Source organism: Mustela lutreola, chromosome 4 (genome assembly GCF_030435805.1).
Source record: "Mustela lutreola isolate mMusLut2 chromosome 4, mMusLut2.pri, whole genome shotgun sequence".
In the NCBI taxonomy this organism is placed as follows: domain Eukaryota; kingdom Metazoa; phylum Chordata; class Mammalia; order Carnivora; family Mustelidae; genus Mustela; species Mustela lutreola.
The window spans coordinates 43,630,812-43,652,760 of record NC_081293.1 but is presented as its reverse complement, the minus strand read 5'-3'; the positions used below and the strand labels follow the sequence as shown (position 1 = coordinate 43,652,760).

The 21,949-nt window shown below is 42.2% G+C and overlaps 1 long non-coding RNA gene across 2 annotated transcripts in view; it reads left to right on the top strand.

Annotated features, from left to right (window-relative positions):
• The first annotated feature begins 474 nt into the window (after positions 1 to 474).
• The window catches only part of LOC131828750 (uncharacterized), an 84,152-nt gene continuing 62,677 nt past the window's right edge, over positions 475 to 21,949 (top strand). For both annotated transcript variants that reach the window (XR_009352561.1, XR_009352562.1), the window contains exons 1-3: positions 475 to 1,030; positions 10,803 to 11,000; positions 11,828 to 11,996. This is a non-coding gene — a long non-coding RNA (uncharacterized LOC131828750). The remainder of the gene's footprint in view (positions 1,031 to 10,802; positions 11,001 to 11,827; positions 11,997 to 21,949) is intronic.

Here is a 21,949-nt window from a genome sequence, read left to right as displayed (position 1 = left end):
GAATATCCAATGCTCATGGATCACATAGCTTCAAAATCTGGGTCAATGGCAGGTATTGACCTTTTAGCAGGTTAGCAACCTCATCTCAGTAGCCAACTGGTAGGTAGACTAGTTGGCTCTGGTCCCAGCTATATTTTCTGGAAAAGTGGAGATAAAATATTTTTTGAGGCGAAAGAAGTACTCTGTGAGGCTTCTGTGAGCAGTCAAAAGGCAAGGCTGGGCCTGTGAAGCTTGGATTGGACATTCCAGAGGCCGTTTGCCAAACTTGGGCCATGTTCCCAGCTGAGCATCACCCATGGGCTCTGTGCCCCAGACAAGCCCAATCCACACAGCAGAAAAGCTTCGTTTTCAGCTCTACAGAGGCAGCAGCCTTTAGGCTAATTAATAAATCATCAACGCATTTGTGGTGTGAAAAATGAAATATTTATGCTCGCCAGAGTAATATTTCTGTCTTGCAGCCCCATGCTCTGTTGATGCCTGATGGAGGATGAAGTAAATACCAGCTGGTGTAGAATGAGTGGAATATAATTACTCTCCACAAAGTTAAGTGAATATTAAAACACAGAAGTCACAGGCACTGGCACTCATCCCTCCTCAATTCCACTGCCCAGTAAATAGCATCCTGACCTGATGCTGGCTTCACGACAGCTTCCAGCAGGGATCTCAGTACTGGGCCTGCTTGTCAGCAGTGCGGAAGCAGCTGGAACACAGGCTGCTGAGAAAGGCAGGAAGTGGACCCCCTTCCAGGAGCATGGGGAGAGTTCCCTGATGCCTGAAAGAGGCCGTGTGATATCGTGAGAAAAATGTGGCTCTGGAGCTGGAGAGACTAATTTCTGTGTTTGAAATTTACAAGCCACGTGATCTTCGTCAAGGTCTTTCTCGTCTCTTCTCTGTACCTCAATTTACTTACCTAGAAAACAAGGGCAACACTGCACTCTGTGATGAGAAAATTGTGCTTCCGAAGTTGTTGAACAGAGTTTTGCATGGCAACATGGAGGCACAGATGGAATGTGACCCGTAAAGGGATTGGGTAAGTAACCTACCGACCTTGAGGCCGTGGTGGTGGAAAGGCAAAGAGAGGGACACATGAGAAAGGCAAGATTGGGAGGTGATTTTATGACTGGAGAATTGAAGGAGACTCAAGAGCTTGTGAGGTGCTTGAGTGGTGCAGTCAGTTTAGTTTCTGACTCCTGATTTTGGCTCAGGTCATGATCTCAGGGTTCTGGGATCAAGCTCCGTGTTGGGCTCCATGCTCTGTGTGGGGTCTGCTGGAGATTTTCTCTCTTCCTTTGCTCTTGCTCTCTTTCTCTAAATAAATAAATAAATAAGTAAAATCATTAAAAAAAAAAAAAAAAAGCTTATGAGTAGCTAAAAATGGAGATGGCCTTCACAGAGACTGGGAAGTTAAGGAGGAAGGTGAGATTTGTGAGGGGAGGGTGTGGTGATGTGGACTGTGTTTGGGCTGGGATTAAAGTGGACAGTCTAAGGGGAAAAGAGTAATCAGTCGGAGTCCTCCAGCCTTGGTATTTGTGCAGTGGTATGTGTGTGTGTTTGTGTGTGTGCATACATGTTCCAGGGTTTTCTGGCCCCTCCATAATTCCCCATAACACATAAATGCAACCTCCACTCAGCAAAATTACCACCCTGCAAAGACTACAGAGTTCTCTCTGTTCCTTTCTGAGCTTCCCTTTGCCTTTCATTTCCCCTGTTGAGTGTCTCACAACCTATCCAGCTACTGCAGACTAAGACTATTTATGTTTTCAGGGACTCACTTACACAATAGTAATTCTTGGACCTCACTTCAAAGGTCCATCCTCATTTCTGTGTAGCATCACTGTGTCATCAGGCTTGCCAAGTGTCCAGGGCAGAAGATATGTGATGTCCAATGAGTGTGTATGTGGTATAAAAGATACCCATACTTTTTATGAAATCCCACAGCAACCCAAAGTCCCTGCCCTTGAAGAGCAGAAGCTCTCCTTAGGGTACAACATAATATCCATGGAACAACTAAAGAGCTATTTATGTGCACTTGAATGTTTTCATATTCAATAAGCTGTGGGCATTCTAAGAAGAAGAAGAAAATCCACTTTACTTAACACCTACTGTATGCAATCACCTAAGAACATAACCAAAATGATCTCAGTTAGTCCTATAGCCATTTTGTAAGATAGGCATTCTATATTTGGAAAAGCAGCCTTAAAGAAACTAATTTGCTTTCCACTGAAAAGTATGGAAGTGATGACAGCAGGATTCAGACCCAAGCCTGTTGTCTTCAAGCTCTGTGTCCATTCCATCGTTTCTTCTATACTAATCCCTTTCCCCCTCCCTTCTTTCCATTCCTCTACTTCTTACCTTTCCTTTTTCTTTATTTTGAAGGTATTTCACATAAGGCATTGTTGTTAGCTGCCTATGTTGTTTGTATTCAAGTTGGTAAGATGGCAGCTTAAAAGAAATATAGGTGTTCCGGGGGCCCTGAACCCCAATGTTCATAGCAGCAGTGTCCACAGCAACCAAACTGTGGAAAAAGCCCAAACTTCCACCAACAGCTGAATGGATAAAGAAGATGTGGTATATATATACAATGGAATATTACTCGGCCATCAAAAAGAGTGAAATCTTGCCGTTTTCAGTGACATTAATGGAACTAGAGGGTATTATGTTGAGGGAAATAAGTCAGTTAGAGAAAGACAAATACCATATGATTTCACTCATATGTGGAATTTAAGAAACAGAACAGATGAACATGGGGCAAGGGAAAGAAAATTAAAATAAGATGAAAACAGAAAGGGAGACAAACCATAAGAGACTCTCAACTCTAATTAAAAAAAAAAAAAGCAGAGTTTCTGAAGGGGAGGAGGGTGGGGGGATAGGGCAACTGGGTGATGGGCATTAAGGAGGGAACTTGATGGAATGAGCACTGAGTGTTATATGCAACTGATGAGTCACTAAATTCTCTCTCTGAAACTAGTAATACAGTATATGTTTATTAAATTGACTTGAAATAAAAAAATTAAAAATAGATTCTTTGTAGATGGTTGTGGCTATGTGACATAGTTCTGGCCAATGACATGTAATTGGAGAGGATGAGCTCAGCTTAGCTGGAATCTGGCTTTGCTTCCCTTTCTTAGAAGGAAAACTTGATGCTCTAAGTAGAACAGCCATCCCATGAGTCCTAGGTGATGGGCATATATGATTACCTGAGATCAAATACATGACCTTGGTCTTAGAAGACATAGTGTACCTGTGATCCTAGCCCTGGACTGTCTGTCTTTGGACTTGCTCTAATCACCAACTTCAAGGCTTTGTTACATGTAGTAGAAAGTAATTTCTAATTTTCTTTAGTTAGATGCACAAAGCATTAAAAAAAAAAAAAAAAAAAGGAAAAGCTCCCATACTCCTATTCTGCACTCAGAGGAAACCACTGCCAATTGGAGACTGATAATACATCTTCCTACACTCACTTTATGCTTGCTTCCTTTGCAAATATATATATGTTCATCTATCTTTTTATTTTTTAATTTTTCTTAAGATTTTATTTATTTATTTGACAGAGAGATCACAACTAGGCAGAGAGGCAGGCAGAAAGTGAGAGGGAAACAGACTCCCCACTGAGCAGAGAGCCCGATGTGGGGCTCGTTCCCAGGACCCTGGGACTATGACCTGAGCCAAAGGCAGAGGCCTTAACCCACTGAGCCACCCAGGCGCCTCATCTCTGTCTTTTTAGTACATGAGCGATGTGATCTATTTTTCTGTAACATGCTGTTTTCACTTGTGTGAAATTATTATTTGGAACCCTAGTGTTTAAAACACTTCGATATTTACTTTGTCTCTTGTGGAACTATGATTTTTAAATGGGAATAATTTTGCCCCAGTTCCACAGGCTGTCTTTTGGCTTCCACGTCTAGAAGCATGTTGTAATTTGGCAATGCCTGGAGACGTGCTGTCATTTGGCAATGTCAGGAAGCATGTTTGGTTGTCACAACTGTGGGGAAGGGGGAGCCAGGAAGGATAGAAGCCAGAGATGCTGCTAAATATCCTATAATGCACAGGACCGTCTCCCACAAGAAAGAATTTTCCAGTCCAAAGGCATTTCAGACTTCAGTGTCAATGCTGAGCTTGAGAGCCCTTGCTAAGGATCATTCCATAATATAGTTGCACCATAATTTGTTTAAAAAACCCCCACTAATCAACACTAAGATTGTTCCTAAATTGCTGAAAAGACCACCATTACTTATATATATTTGAGATTATGTATTGATATATTAAAATAAATTTTTGTGCATGGAATCGCTTAGACAAAGGATATGCACAGTTAATGTTTAAATGCCACTGCCAAATCACTTACCAAAAAAGGCTTCCTTAATTTACACACCCATTGAAAGTGTAATGGACAGTGACTGATTCTCTGAACCTTCACTAACATTAGATATCATCAATCTTTTTAATCTTGTGAACCAATGAAATTATTGTTTAAGTTTCATTCTCTGATATGAATAAGGTTGAGTATCACTTTGGCTGTGAATCAGCCACTTTATTTCCTTTTTTGTAAAATGTTTTATTGGTATTCTTATTCCATTTTCTTCCTGATTCTTGCTTTTTTTCTTTAATGATGTAGAAACTCCTCTTATCTATGATTTTTTTTATTGTGTATGTGAGAGCCCTGTTGGCCTACTTTTCCTGCTACCTAACCATTTAAGAAAGAGAGAAGAAATTGAAGGTTGAAGAAATTGAAGGTTTTATATATATATATATATATATATATATATATATATATATAAATGAATGATTTATCGGGGTGCCTCCTATGGGCCATGTAGGTACTGTGGGAAATGTGGTAAGAGGAGAGCCCCTCCCTGTCCTCAGGTGGCTCAGTCTAGATGTGGGTGACAAAACATACCCCCATTGCCTTTACTGTAACCCTGATTAGGAAGTAAGTGCTTAATAACAGCATCTCACCTTTCATGCACAATTAACCGGATCTATTGAACAGTAAGACAAACAGCAGAAGGGATATCAAAACTGCCCTTCTCTTGCCTATAATAGTGGTGCTGGAGAGGAAGGCGGATATTCATAGATCAGGGCCCTAATACTGACCCCCAGGACTGGATAAGATAGGCCGGCCCATTCATTGTGAGGCTGGACACATGGCAGAGCGCCGTGGAGAGCCTGAGCCCTGAGCTGGCAGGACCGGCTCCTAAGAGAAAGAGGGAGGCTCAGAGTCATAAGCATAGACTTTATTCTTTTTGTCTTTACCAATAAAATAAGTTACTCCAGGAGCACCTGGGTGGCTCATTTGGTTAAGCATCTGCCTTCCGCTCAAAAATGATCCCAGGGTCCTGAGATCGAGCCCCACATTGGGCTCCCTGCTCAGAAGGGAGTCTGCTTTTTCCTTTCCCTCTGTGCCTCCCTTCAGTATCCCTCTTGCCCCCCACTCTCTCTCTCAAATAAATAAATAAAATCATATGTATAAATAGATATGTATGTGTGTGTGTATATATATGTGTGTGTGTGTGTGTGTATTTTTTTTTTTTTACTCCATACACCACGGGGGAAGAGTAAGTGAAGGTTGCAGAGAGAGGCCAGGAGAGTTCTGTTAACAATGACCTTCCACAAGGAAGAAAGAAAAGGGCTGGGGAATAAATGCTGGCTTCTCTCTGTTATAGAGAACTCCCCTGAGACCCTTAAAATGTTGTACCTTCACTTCCTCCACCATTTGGTTTTAAATGATTCCTCTGATAGTGTGTCAACTTTTTCATATCACCTCGGCTGTTCAGCGTATCACATATTCTTTCTTCCTACCCTTTGCACTGGTCATGGATACTGATACAGTAGCAGCTTTCTTAGGCGCTCCAAGTTCTCATAGTTCTATATATGGCTTCCGCCATTACCCCCTGTCTTCCAGCATTAGCCTTCAGGCTGAAATACTTCTGTACCCATAAATATTTAGGAAAACTTACTAAGAAGACCCTCATGACTTTGTTTTGCTCATAATTTATTACACTTCCTTTGAGTCCATACCCATTCCTCCCTCCATGTTCTAAGGGACCTTTTCTTTATTGTCTATTTATCATTTATTCTAGGTATTTTGTCATAATTCTTCTTCCTTTAGCCTCTTCCTGCTCCTTCTCACTATATAAAATACTGGTATTCTCCAGAATTCTGCCCTCAGCTCTTTCTCATTCTCTATCCCTTATAAATGCATGATTTTAGAAGTCACTACATAATAGCAATTTTAAATTTGTATCTTTTTTTCAAGATTTTATTTATTTATTTGTCAAAGAGAGAAGGAGAGAGAGCATAGGCAGGGGGAGTGGCAGGCAGAGGGAGAAGCAGGATCCATGCTGAGCAGGGAGTCCAGTGTGGGACTCCATCCCAGGACCCGGGATCATGAACCAAGCTAAGGGGGAAGCTTAACTGACTGAGCGACCCAGGCATCCCTCAAAATTTATATTTTCTAACTTAAGCTGCACACACACATACACACACACACACACACACACACACACCTGTGTTTCTAGTGCCTCGTGCATATTTATACCTGGCTGTCATGCTGCTATTTCAAACTCTACAAGACCCAATCCTATTTTTCTTTCTATATTTGTCTCCATTAATATCATTAGCATCTGCTCAATTAAAAATTTCAGCATCATCTGCAGTTGTATCAGAGGTTTTATCATAAGTTGATTAAAACTTTTCAAGGGTTCTGTATTATCCAAAAGATAAAAACAAAATCCTTAAAACTTCGAACATGTCTCTTTTCTTCATGGTCCTCTGATAGTTAACTTTGTTCATCAGCTTGACTGGCCACGGTGCCTAGACATTGGGTGAAACATTATTCTGAATATTTCTGTGAAGGTGTTTTTTGGATGAGATTCACGTTGGAATGGATGGGATTTGAGTAAAGCAGATTATTCTTTATAGTATGGGTGGGTATTATCTAATAAATTGAAGGCCTAATTAGAACAAAAACTGACCTCCCCTGAGCAAGAAGGAATTCTGCCAGTAGATAGCCTTGGGTCTTGGGTCTTGGCTGGGTTTTTCTCTGGTCTTCAGACTGCCAACACACCCTGCAGATTTTGGATTTACAACCCTTCACAATTGTATTAGCCAATTCCTTAAAATAAATCTCCCCTCCCCCCATTCCTGCCTCTCATTCTCTCTCTCTCTCTGTCTCTCAGTTCTGTTTCTCTGGAGAACCCTAATACAGTATCTGATCCATTACCCTTAAATGGGTTCATTCACATTTTGAATATTTATTGAAGAAAGGAGAAATAAATAAGATAAACAATCGAATAAAAATAGCCAAGCCAAAAACCAACGCATGGAAAAACAATTCAAAAACACAAACCTGTGTTATAACCATATCAAAGCCCCCATCATTCTAGATACATGAGATATTTTTTAACATCTTTGTGCCAGAGTACATGCTGGTGTCTCTTCTTGGAAATCTCTTCCATTTTTCTTTGCCTGACTTTTCTCAGTTACTCTGGATAGATTTAAATGTGACCTCTCTGCTCCCGTAACATTTGGTCCCTATTTTATATGGACAGTTCCCACATGGAGTGATAATTACTTACATCTGCCCTTCTCACGGGAGTTCACAACACTAGCACCCAGTGGGTCCTCAGCCAATCTTTGTGGAATGGTGTATCTTTAAAGTACAAGTCACTTCTCCCCATTTAATCCTTCCTGTATGCAGTAGACGTAATCAAGCCCTCAAAAAGAAATCAAGTCCTGCACCCTCCCCACTGGGTCACTGACATTCAAGCATTACGACCTCAGCAATTCTCTGCTTTTAGAATGTTGTTCTCCCTTCCAGCATGAAGCCCAGGAGACATAGATGGCTCCCTTGGCACCCAAGATCATGCAGCCCATGACCATCTCTTGAGGACTCATGATCTACAATAGCAACAACTAGTGTTGGGCACAGACAGGAGAGATTGCTGAGGAGGCTGCTGCTTTTTGCTGGCTTGAGAAACAAGTGCAGGGATCATCATGCTAATGCCCTTCCCGACTTTCTGTACATAGTGGAGAATTGGCCAAATCTCTTAATTTTAGGCTGCAGGGCTCCTTGAGGGCAAAGGCTGTTCTCTCTTCCTCTTATGACTCCCTACCATGTATAAAAATAAACAGATGTATAATTATTTCTTAGTAGCTGTCTGTAAATATTGCCTTGAGTTGATTGATATGGTAGACCTATCTACATAGCTTGGTCTAGGAGGCTGGGTTTATTGAAGTAAAGTAAACATCGGTGATGAGTTCTGAGGGAAGTTAGGAAGGACCTTTTCCTTCCTAAAAGCTGCATCTATAAAATTGCAAGTTATTACCTCATCAGACTTCATAGGAGTTAGCCTGAGAAATATTAATTTAAATTTTGACTATAGCATTACTACAGGTATTGGGCAATTATTTTACCTCTGCACTCTCAATTCTTCTCATCTGTAAATTTGGCCTCATAAATCCCTCTTCACAGCATTATTGTGAAGAGTATTTGAATTAAAATACGTCCAAGTGCCGATCACCAGAAGTCCCTCAATAAAACGGCTGTTGATTCCAAGTCTTCGCCACCCTCTTTATTACAGGCAATCGCGATTCTTTTTTTCCCCTTCACTCTCTGTGCTGTAAACCTTGCCAAAACACTCAGACTACATTAACCCTGCAGTAATAAAGAAAAACAGCAAGCTAATCTGGGAAACTTCCAATAGCAAAAATGTCTATTAAGATTTGAAAATGGTATAAAAACTATATGACCACAATGGCCTCTTTCTGTCTTGCTTGGGAACCGGAGGTGAACATCCTATTTCCAGTTCCTGCCTTTTGTCGCTTGCTTCCAGAAAAGACAATTTAAGTGCCAGTTATTAGAGCCTGTCAATAAATTTCAGAAGTGGAGCAAATCTCACCCAACTGACTGACAGCTACAAATTAATTTTGCTTTCTTTCCACAACGAACCAGCCTAATGTTTGTGCAGTTGACTGTGTGTGAGCCCAGTGTGTGTGCTCTCTTGGCTCAGTGCAGCATGGTCTGGGGTGCAAATCACTTTGGCTTCACTCGGTTTCTTAATGGGGAAGACAGTGCAGTTATGAACAGACATGGGAGCGATAAGAGGATGATGGCTTAGAGTTCTGCCTGTGGAGAAGCACACAGCTGAGCTAGGGGACATTTGCGGCAGGAATGGCCCCACACGCATACGGGGCCCACTCAATTCTATTTGTGATTCTTATTACATTCATTCAGCAACATTTGACCGAACTCTGTGTTAAGTGCTGGGGATGAAAAGAAAATGCCACTCAGTCCCTTTTTATAAAGATGCCACAAGCTAAGAGCAAAAAGAGACACCAGCAAGAACCATCTGTTTATCTGTCGCTGTAATAGGAAGTAGGAACATGAAGAAGAGAGTTATTTGTCTTATGGGCAGAGGTTGGGATGTGGTGACCGGTTGAACATAAGAAACACTTCCCCCCAGATGTCATTTATCTGTTGGTGTTTGTTTCCTTTTAAAGGGAGGCATACCAGACCCATCTTCACTGGCCAGCTCAGTGCATTTTTACATATGTATACGCCTGTGTAATTACCACCCTGATTTATGTAGATATGTGCCCATGTGATTACCACCCAAATCAAAGTCTTGCATGAGGCATTTCTATCTCCCAAGCAGTCTTCTTTGTTCCCCTTTTTGCCATTTCAAAGAATAACTTACCGGGGCTTTTTCTGAGTTAACTCTTAATTCTGCACCTCCAAGAGGTAACTATGATTTTCTCACTATGGACTTTTGCCTGGTTTTGAGTTTCATAGAAGTGGATTTTATGTGATATGTTCTCTTTTGTAACACTTTTCTTTAGCTCAGCATTTGTCTGTGTGATCCCTCCATGTACAGTGTGTACCTGTGGCTCCTTTTACCACTATGAAGCCTTTCATTATAAACATTGGTATATGAGGTTGGGTACAAGTTACTCCGTGGTGGACTGATGGGAGGAGGCATGGCATACTTTAAGCGTGGTATATTTGGAGGGTAGCTGTCATGATGTTATAGGGATTTGGGGCTTCATAGAGGAGTTTGTACTAAAAAAAAGACCCGAGCTACCTCAGGAAGGATGCAGAATGTACTGTTTTTGTAGATTACCCCAACAGATTTGGAGGTAAGCAGGAGGAGTGGTATGATTCGACCTGTGTTGGACCCATTATTCTGATGTAAACATGATGAATGCATGGAAACAACGAGAAACTAGCATTAGGGAACTAGAGGAAAGGCCATCAGAGGAAGCCAGTGGGCTTGATTTGGGGTCAAGGGAAGGAGAGATGGGGAATAATCAGAGGCAGATGGAACTGTTCAGAGGTGGGAAGGAGGGTAAGGAAGGAGTCAAATGCTGAGCTCTGGCATGTGAGACAGAAGCCGCTGAGGAAACAAGAAATTAGCTCCTACTCTTGATGTTCGTTTGAAACTGGGGTGTGAGTGAGGGCATCCAGGTTCTGCCGGGACACCTCCCGTGCTCACCCTCCCTGCACCCGAGTGACACCTCCCATGACCCACCCTTAGCAGCACAACCCTTAAGAGAAGATGGATCAAAGCACCCCAAGGAATTATGTGCATTTAATTTGCATCTGCCTCTGAACTCCAATGCCTGCTTTTCTGTCGTTTTGCCATTTCAAAGAATAACATACCGGGGCTTTTTCTTTCAGCCCTGTGGTGGTGCCCTTTCTGAGAGAATAAATCCCAATAGTGTTGCCAAGAGCCAGTGACATTTGCCATGTTTGAAAAGGCCTTATTTTGAAGAATGATTATTGATTCTTTTTCACATTTCAGATCATTCCTTTGATGCTGCCTTTCACTGGCCCTGGTGAGCAACCCTCAGCCACGTTCACGGCTTTTTGACACGGCAGTTCACCCGAAAAGAACGTGGTGTTCTTCCAAGTGGCACCCACCCTGCGCCCGACCACGGCAACAGGCGCTGTTCCTCTGAATATATCATCATGTAGAAGAGCTTGCCTGGGCCTCCACGAGGTTGTAGAAAATACGTAGATATGCTTATAAATAAGCACCTGTAATGCAGATACCCCTATAGATAAACAGGGTAATGGTTGGGTGTGCGTAGGGAGGAGCCAGAGCCAGCAAGGCACTCAGTGGAATGAGTGATGGCAACTTCCAGGCCACATTTTTGCTGTGGAGCTGCAATTTCCAGACAGAATGAATCGGAAAGAGAGGGTAGAAAAAGGGAATAGTGGATCAGGAGAAAATGATAAATAATCCACTGAAATTGCACACAAAAGATGGACCCCTCAGCAATAAATACTTACCATTGGCTGTCTCTGCAACAGAGAAAGGCCTTGATTTCTGGATTTTGAGTCAGAAAGCCACTAATCCACATAGTTTAGGAATCTTGACATCACCTAGGAGTGTTAGAAGTGAGACCTCACATTCAAAGGCAGTGGTTTTGTGAGCCTAATAGGAGCAGTAAAAAGAAAAAATGAGGCTTTGAGTTTACATGCGTACTCTGCATACTGTTGTTTATTCTCTACTACATATGCCCTTTGATATTATGTTGCTTTTAGGGTGTTGGCAAAGAGAATGGACAGGATGCTGCATGTCAATGAACTTCTGGGACTAGGAAAGAACTTTTGTAAAATATTGATTTAATTCATCTATGGAAGGATAGGGCTAATATCCCAGATGTTCAGAATATATATCTGTATATATAGTATAAATATGTATGTTAAATTACATATAGTACTTACTTTTGGAAGGTAACATCTTACGTTGTGTTTGGATTATTCAGCATAATGCATAGAATAAGGTGATATCTTTTAAGATTTTATTTATTTATTTGACAGAGAGAGAGCATGCGCACACAAGCAGGGAGAGCAACAGGCAGAGGGAGAAGCAGACTCCCTGCTGAGCAGAAAGCCAGATGGGGGGCTCTATCCCAGGACTCTGGGATCAGGACCTGAGCCAAAGGCAGACACTTAACCAACCGAGCCACGTGGGTGCCCCTAGAACGAGGTAATTATTATCCCACCTTTTCCTTTAGACCAACTCTCTATAGTGGGCATGGAAGCTTGTGATTTAGACCTTTAGTTCCACATCTGTACTCTTAATGACTCTACTGCTCCACTACACAAGGTTTTGTTTTGTTTTGTTTTTTAGATTTTATTTATTTTTTTTTGTCAGAGAGAGAGCAAGCACAAGCAGGAGAATGGCAGGGAGAGGGAGAATGCAGGACTCGATCCCAGGACCCTGGGATCATGACCTGAGCTGAAGACAGATGCTTAACCAACTGAGCCACTTAGGTGTCCCTATGCTAGGGTTTTGGTTTTTTTCTTTGTTTGTTTTAAAGATTTTATTTACTTATGTGACAGACAGAGATCACAAGTAGGCAGAGAGATGGGCAGAGAGAGAGGAAGGGAAGCAGGCTCCCTAAGCCTGATGCCAGGCTCAATCCCAGAACCCTGCGATCATGATCTGAGCTGAAGGCAGAGGCTTTAACCCACTGAGACACCCAGGCGCCTCATACACTAGGGTTTTTAAGTAGAGAGTTTATGAAACCAATTTAGCATCGGGTTGAAATGTGTCCATAAGGAATGGTCAACCCTATGGCACTCCATCCTTCCCTGGATATCCTCTTTCCTTATGCCAGTGCCATCATGGATCCTGATACTGTTTCAGAGTTTAGTCTCTCCCTTACAGAAATTCATACCCATTTAAAAGCCTAGAGTGGAGTGTGCTGTTTCCATGGGGCTGAGGTACCTGTGTGGTACAGGACAGGACCTATAATTCAGGTAGCTTCTAGCAGATGATAGGATATGTGTTTCTCCCCCCTTTAAAAAGCTACAGCTTTCCATTTCCTATTTAATTTTGGAACAGAATACCTCCATCTGCGTTTCTGTATCAGCCTTTATACTACCTTCTCATGGCTGCTTATGTATTCTAACTTACAGCTTAATATAGTGGTTCTGCAGTGATAATGTATATGATAGGCACACAAGTAATTGGTCTAATGTGCTATTAGCCCAATCCCAGCTCCAAACTAACCCCAGATGATGTAAAAATAATAATAATAATAGCAATAATAATTCGGATTCTGATGATCATCACTATCTTAATCAACTTGAACCCTACCTTCAGTCCTGGAACCGAGCACATCCTGTGAGTGGACGAGGATCAGATTCTCCAAGTTCTTGCTGCTTCTGAGAGTTGCTAAGGGTTTTATCTGCCTGCCTGCTGTTCATTTGCTTCATATAATTTGGATGATTAGAGGTATGGCTTTTTGGCCTGTGTCTCAGCAAAAGTGCTGACTGTTGCCCATATCATACCTTCTATGCACTTGGGAAGAAATAATGAGCTCACACATGATGACTCTCTGGTCCCTAATGTCCATTACAGGGGCATGAAGCCAAGGAGCCAAATGTCAAAACTAAGGAAGTGTCGCAAATTAGTAACTGGTAATATTACAGAAATAGTTATTAGAATTCCAAAGTGTGGCAAAGTCGAAAACACCAGAGAAATTACGTGAGTAGAGCAAACATGCACCAGTGATATTAATAGTGATAATCATATATTAAACACAGAGCTGCCACTTTATAGGATTCGGATCCCACTTCACCCTGTCAGGCTCCTTGCATGACTTCAAGTTCTCAAGAAAATGTATGATTTTCTTTTCTTTTAAACGAAGTTATTAATTGAGACAATGTTAACTTCTGTGATAATTACTCCTAAAATTCCAATGCCTTTAGAGAAGAGAAATATATTTCTCATAAGGAAACAGTAACGTGTGGATGTTGTTGTTGTTGGTCAGCAAGTAGCTTTTATCTAGACACTGATTATGGAATCCAGACTCCTTCCTACTTGTGATTTCCTCCTTCTCTTGGGTTCCTCACAGAATAGCCAACAGATGGGGAATAGAGGATGAAGACGGCATCCCCACTTCTTAAATGTTTCTGCCCTGAAGTAACAAGGAGCATTTCTGCTCATTTATTCTTGGTAAGGCTTGGTCATCACATGACCTCATCTAGATTCAAGAGTCCAGACAGTCAGCAGCTGTATTCCCTGATAGGAATCAATTTTCTAACAGCAACTCTATGGCAAAGCTGTTGTTTTTTTTTTAATAACTCCATGTTAGGCAGTTCCAAATCTTGAGACTAGCTTCAATGTGAAATTCCTTTTTTTATGCATATAATGTATTTGTTCTCAGTAATGATGGAAATCGGCCAAGAGGCTCCTTCTCCAAAGCCATCTCTTGTCTGAATGAATCTTGCCTTGCCTTCCTAGCTATTTAGCCATGGTTTTCTTTTGGATGTACTGCTTGAAATTTTATTATAAAATGAATTCATGTAGTGATAATAGTTGACTCCTTGAACATTTCATTTTGAACTTGCTTTTTCCTACAAAGTTTTTCAGAGATTGTATTCTAAGAAGAACAGTACTCTTCCTGGTACAACATAATCTTCAACAAGGTTTAATCAGAAATGAAAAGTGATTACATAGACTTTTAGAAAAGATTTTGTTTTGCAAATGTGGAGGACAAAGCACATCTGAAACAGAAACGTTGGAAAGGCTGGGTTCTAAGGAGCTAGGCATATGCACATGTGCTACTAGAGTGAGTGGACTCCTGGGGGTGGCAGACCGCGATGTATTGTAAATTTAGATGCGAAGTCTAAGTGTCTGCCCAGACCACATGTTACTGGAATATTCTCTTTCCTTTGTAATGCTGGCTGGTAACTAGAAGTTGCTAAGGTGATGATTATCAGATCCTGCTGAGCCCTCCCCAAACGAGAGACACTATCCGTTATTTTACACAATGTAATTGAGGATCAGATTTTGGCTCTGTTTGCAAAGCCAGCAGCTCTCCTGAGAGATGCTGTGTGATGCCACAACTCGAATGATAAGTTACCTCTCAGACTAAGTGAGGCGGTGGCAGAAGCTCTTCCAGTGCTACAGGGGGATCAGCACACTCTTGATCTGCTTTGAGAAAGACTTAAACTGCCATTGCTGTTGACTCTGCCCTAACATCAGCTGTTTGGGTTAGTGACCCAGGCATAGATCAAGGACATAGTTAGACTTCTCTCTTACTGCACTTGGAATAGTGGTGACCTTTGAGCACTAACAACTTTTTGAGTGCTTGCTATGTGCCAGGGATGATATGTTTTTGTGAACATGGTGCAACCTAATTTATATCTTACAATTAACTTGGGAGAGGATAATATACTATCTCTATATTACAGAAGAGAAAACATCAAGTCAAAAGGATGTTCAGTTTCTTGCTCAGAGCCACAGGACAAGGAAAATAGCAAAAATGTGTTTGTATCCCAAGCCTGAGACCTGGCCTCAAGGTGAATCAGCTTTGACTTCTCATACCTGCTTCCTCACTTATTTACTCAATTTACAAATTTTTTTAATATTTTATTTATTCATTGGACAGACAGAGATCACAAGTAGGCAGAGAAGTAGGCAAAGAGAGGAGGAAGCAAGCTCCCTGCTGAGCAGAGAGCCTGATGCGGGGCTCGATCCCAGGACCCCGGGATCATGACCTGAGCTGAAGGCAGAGGCTTAACCCACTGAGCTACCCAGGTGCCCCTATAAATATTTTTTGAAGAGGTACTGGGCTAAATGCTGAGAATAATATAGCTGTAAACCAAAAGATATGGTGTCCCTCAATATGAAATGTACATGTTAATAGGGGCGGCTGCAATTAAGTTAAAGTTACATAAATAACCACTTACAGCTGACCTGAACAGCATGGGTTTGCACTGCGAGGGTTCACTTGTTTGTGGCTTTTTCACGGTATGGTACTATAAATATATTTTCTCTTCCTTGTGATTTTCTTAACATTTTCTTTTATCTAGCTTGCTTTATTGTAAGAATACAGTATATAATACATATAACATACAAAATAGGGGTTAATCGACTATTTATGTTATTGGTAGAGCTTCCCATCAACAGGAGGTATCAGTAATTAAGTTTCTGGGGAGTCAAAAATTATAGGCAGGTTTTCAACTGTGCAGAGAGGATTGTGCTCCTCTCCCCTCACGTTGTTCAAGGGTCAACTGTAAATGCATTTGTGATAAGAGCTATGATGAACAGCACCGGGTGTTATAACAAGATTTAGGAGGGGAATATGGTATCAGAGGCACTCAAAGGAGGACTTAAACCCAGTGGACATCAGCTTCAAAAGAAGGGGAAAGATTGTGCCAGGCAGAGATCCAGAAACCAGGAGTAAGGAAGGCCGATGTCACTAGATCATGGACAGCCAGGCAGAGAGGTAAGAGAGGATGTGGATAAGCAGTCAAGTTGCACTCACGAAGATTCCATAATCCATGCAGATAGAGAAAAACTCAGACAGGTTCTAGACCATGTGTCTGGAAGATTCTAGAAGGTCGAAAGGTGCTGAGGGCTCTGGTTTGTTTGTTAGGGTGTGTGTGTGTGTGTGTGTGTGTGTGTGTATTTAGGATTTATTTATTCATTTGAGAGAGAGAGCAAGCACGGGGGGAGGGAGAGAGGGATAGGGAGAGAGTGTCAAGCAGACTCCATGCTGAGCATGGAGCCTGACATGGGGCTCAATGTCAGGACACTAAGGTCATGACCTGAGACAAAACCGAGAGTTAGATCCATAACAGACTAAGCCCCCCAGATGCTCCTGGTTTGTTTGTTTTTTTAAAGATTTTATTTATTTATTTATTTATCAGAGAGAGAGCACAAGCAGGCAGAGTGGCAGGCAGAGGCAGAGAAAGAAGCAGACTCCTGGCTGAGCAAGGAGTCCAATGTGGGACTCAATCCCAGGACCCTAGCATCATGACCTGAGCCAAAGGCAGCGGCTTACCCGACTGAGTCACCCAGGCATCCCAACTGGTTTGTTTTTTAAGACAACTTTATAAACATAGGCGCTGACAGTACCTTAACTCTGTGACAAGTCATTTTACATAGCACTAGTCCTCTATATTCTTTCATATAGATGCTTAGCAGAATAAAGTACTCAAATGTCATCAGTAGTCAGAAAATCAATTAAGTCAGATTTCCCAGCATATTGAGTAAAGAAATGTGTGATATTGTGATTTATAAGAAATATGTAGTTGGTTGTTCAGATGACCAAAATATATGAATATCTCAAATATACTTGGTCTTCGGCCACAATTCTTGGCTGGCTCACAGTTCCCAAAATCCTTGGAAATTCCTAAGTGATGAGGGTTATAAAGCTATGTTTTGTTCCACTGATGAGGTGTCTTTTGGAAATCACCAGGAGGCCCCCAACCAAGTGATTGGAGTCTTTGGAATGTTGGAACTTTCAGTCCCCCTCCAGACCTTCTGGGAGGGGAGAAGGCCTGGAGGCTGAATCAATTACAATGGCCAATGTTCTAACCAAGAGTGCTTCTGTAATGAAGCTTCCATAAAAACCCAAGAGGTTTGAAGAACTCCCAGGTTGCGAAACTCTCAGGTTGGTGAACACCTGGAGATGTGGGGAGAGTGATGGGCCTTAAGAGGACGTGGAACCTCCAGAGCCTTTATGCACCTGCCTTGCCCTGTGCAGCTCTTCCCTCTAGATCTTTCCTGAGTTATATCCTTTTACATTAATCCGGTGATCTAGCACATAACATGTTTCTCTGAGTTCTGTGAACTGCTGCTGTAGCAAATTCATTGAACCTGAGGAAGTTATGGGATCCTCTGATTGATAGCCAATTGTCAGGAGCCTAAAGTGCAGGTAACAGCCTGGGCCACATAAGTGTGTAGTGGTGTGTGTGTGTGTGTGTGTGTGTGCATGCATGTGTGTGTATGCATGCACACACACCCAGTGTTATAGGACTGAGCCCTTGACCTGTGGAATCTAATGCGTTCTCCAGGTAAATAGTGTCAGAAATGAGCTTATTTCTCAGACTGGCATTCTGAGAATTGCTTTTTGGTGGTGTGGGGGGAACCCCCTACCCATGTTGGAAATTGTGTGCTCTGAACACCAAAGAGAAAATGTAATTTGTAGATTATTAAATTTATTTAAATATATTGGGTATATGAGCTATGCCATTTTGGATGATCAAATTGCAAATAATTAAAATATAATTAAATATGTAAAAAATTAGAACGGATATAGTTTCTCTGAGGCTCCAGTTAAGTACAGCATCTTACTAGAAAGTAGATAGTATATCTAGATATATATATGTCTATATACTATCTACTTACTAGATAGTATATCTAGATATACTATCTACTTACTATCTATCTGTATACTATCTACTTACTAGATAACTAGATAGTATATCTAGTAAGATATTCTGTAGGTCAGCTTCTCCCAGTGTCCCACCCAAATCACAACAGATGACATAAGAAAACAAAACATAGCAAACAAATACAAGAGTTACCTAAAATTGAAAACACAAATTTCTGGAAATGCTGAAATCTGCAAACCCTCCACATAGTAACTGTCCATTGAACACCTACTAGGTAGGTACTAGTGAACCACTTCTATGTTCAGTGTTTCATATGCTTTATAATGCCAGTGACCCTATCAGCTAGGACTTTTAATTCTTTTTTTTAGGGTTTTATTTATTTATTTGACAGACAAAGATCACAAGTAGGCAGAGAGAGAGGGGGGAAGGAGTATCCCTGCTGACCAGAGAGTCTGATGTGGGGCTTGATCCCAGGACCCTGAGATCATGAGCTAAGCCAAAGACAGAGGCTTATGCCACTGAGCCACCCAGGTGCCCCAGGATATTTAATTCTTGAATTTTACATGATAAAACCAAATGTGAATAATTTAAATAGCTTGTTCAAGATCATAGGTGGTAAGAGGTGGAACTGAACTCTGTAGCTTGTGCCTTTAACCATCACACCCTGCTTCTCCCATTGAGAGATCTAAGCTGTCAGGGCAAATCCCCTGAACAGAGGTGATAAGGTGTTTTTTTTGTCAGGCTTCTGGAGCTCACCCCTTCCTAATGGGGACTATTGTCACTGATTCTTAGGTAAATGCCAGCTTACTCTCCAGATAGTCAGCATTTTGTCACATAGAAGCACAGACTATTGCTAACCTGCTTTTCTTTCCTCCATCCCACCATTTCTAGAAAGATCTGGCCCACCCTCTCCTCTTCAGAAGCCTAATTGTGGTCTGTAGCCTTCCCAGTGGAGGCTCAGGCATTTCTCCTCAAGTGTCCTGGTTGCATGTATAACATTCCCCTGAACTGAGCAAAAATGCCAGGAAATCCCATCTGTTCTTGTAGCTCTTAGTCACCTTCTTTTCTTTTTTTTTTTTTTTTTAATATTTTATCTATTTCTCTGAAAGAGAACGCACAAGTGAGGACAGGGGCAGAGGGAGAAGGAGAGGGATGAGCAGACTCTGCACTGCGCATGGAGCCCAACATAGGGCTCAACCCCATGACCCTCAGATCATGACCTGAGCTCAAGTCAGATGCTTAACTTACTGAGCTACCCAGGCGCGTCATCTTGGTCACCTTTCTTCAGTGGAATGGACCACCGTGGGTGGGGCTGAGTCCTGACCTCTCTCCTCTAGTAATCAAAGCAAGCTGGAGAATCCACGGGGTGTTACAGGTGTTGAGGGAAAGCTCAGCATGGCAGACAGAATATGAGATGGTTCCTGGCAGGGGGTTAGGACCAAGGCATCTTATTTAGGAGTATTCATGCCACAGGTATTTCCTATAGGTGGGCTAACACCTGTACGGCAGCCGGTTAGGGAAGAAGTGCAGTGCTATCCCTGAACCCTGCCTGCTCCCCTCCTTGCTCCCCACCCCCCACCCCACACCAAGCTTCCTATAATGGCTGTGCTGCTTGCTGACCTGCTCAGAGTAACAGATGGGGTGTCCCTCAGGCGACAGCACCAACCATCTTAGTACAGCGCCTCTGTTGAATCAGGGGCCACTGGAGACACAGAATTAGGAAGAAAAAGAAATATTAACGCTCTGGTAACTCCAGAAAACCTCCACAAAAACAAGTGTTAAGGGAGAGAGGGCCGTTTTTTTGTTTTGGGGTTTTTTTTTGTTTTGTTTTGTTTTTGGTTTTGTTTTTGTCAGACTAATAGAGAAAGAGGCTACGGATAAAAGAAAAAGTTTTTGTGACTGTAAAGGAATATGCCTTGCTCAGGGAACTGAACAAACATGGTGTTGTTAGTATAAATGAACTTATTGGTATGGATACTGTGAGAAGTTTTGTCGCAAGGGGTCCTTATTTCTTGTGGTCCCTGTGTATGTTCTCCGGATTGCGAAGGGACGTGCTTTCCTAAGAGCGTGTGGGAATTCCTGAATCCCCGAAACACAAGAGTGTGGTCCTCTCCCTGAGATCAGCTCAGGGCCTCTTCTATTTCCAGTTTCAGACAGTAGAAGATGAGGGATTGTAAAGTCAGGAGATTATTAGCCTCTGACCGTGGTCATTCTTCAGCAAGAAAACAAATGCACTTGATAGCATTCTTGTCAAACCTTCGTAGCTCTTTCTGTCTGGGTTAATAGCATTTTCGCCCCCTCGAACCTGGTCAGCTCAGTCTCCCTCACACCGGGCTCAGCCCACTGCATTCTCACTTCTTCCCCATGGGTTGCCTAAATCTTCTCGCCAAGGTCACTTGTGACCGCCTCCCCGTTAAATCCAGGGACTGCTGTCAACCCTGCCTACCCTGCAGGCTTTGTCACCATTACCAATTTCCATCCTTCCTGAAAGGATCCTGCGGTTTTCCTTCCTTTGTCTTTCGTGGCACTGTATTTCCAGGCTTCTCTCTGTGGCAGGCACCTACTTGAAACGTTCTTCCAGTGCCCTCTTTTCCCGGGAATAGACCTTCCTTTCCAAACCCCACGAGCACAGTTATGGCACAAGGAAGAGAAGGAGTTCATTAAATGAAAGAGGTGGATGTTAGGGAGCAACTGCAGTTCCAGCAGGCTGGCCCCACAGCAGGAGTCTGACCCAAGCGGACAGTCATTGTCTTTGGCATTGGAAGCACAGGCGCCGCACCGAGGAAGCAGTTCTGGAGGTGGCTCTGATAAAACGTCTCTCACTCGATATCTGAATTGACAGATACAAACTGCAGGACCCACAGCCCGTTTCTCACGTGCCCTGCGGAAACGCGTCCTCAGTAAGACCGTGAAAGACAGAGCAGACCCAGGCACAGGACAGAGAAGAGACAGAAAATGATTGGCTGTTTGGGCAATGGGGGTGAGGGAAGGGGAAGGGAGCCTAGGGTCCCTACAGCCATATTACCTAAGGATTGGGGGAGGAGACCCTGGAAGGCAAGTTCCTTCTGCAGAAAAGGCCGAAGGAACCCTACACAATGGGAAAAGGAGTCGTCTCCTACACACCACACAGGGGCCGCAGTCAGACTTTTTTTTTAAGCTTTCACAGGAATCCCGTAATACCAGTGTAGATGAATAGATTGGGAGCCATACACATTATACAAAGGATGCATGTCCACATTGAAAATTGGAGGTGGAAGAGCTTTCAGACTGAAGCTGTTTCCACACTTCTTGTGCCTCCAACACAACAGGGATGTTCCAAGGCCCCTGTCTTTCCTTTATCACTGTTTTCTTTTCCTTTCCTCCTCCTTCCTCTTCTTCCTCCTCTTTCTAGCTAAAAGAATATGAGGAGAAATGATAAATGGTGCTTAACAAATGCCATTCTCATTTTGGATTTTATATGAGCAAGAAATAAACTTCCACCTCTTTCATTTAATGAACTCCTTCTCTTCCTCCTTGACAGAAAAATTGTTGTATTTTTCATGAACTCTTATCCGGAGACTTAATATCTACTCAGATCTTTTCTAGTAGAAATGAGAATGGAAGTCAAAGCCTTACTTTCTTCTCTGGCAAGTTCTTGGTCTTGGTTAGTAGAAAATACAACATAAGCTGCTTTCTGATCGATTGCTAATCAATCGGTAGTACTTCTCTTGTATTCTGATTACCAAAATGAGACATTATAAAATTCAAATATGTGAATACCCAGCACAGAATAGAACCAGACCTCCTGGTCTTCACCAAAGAGAT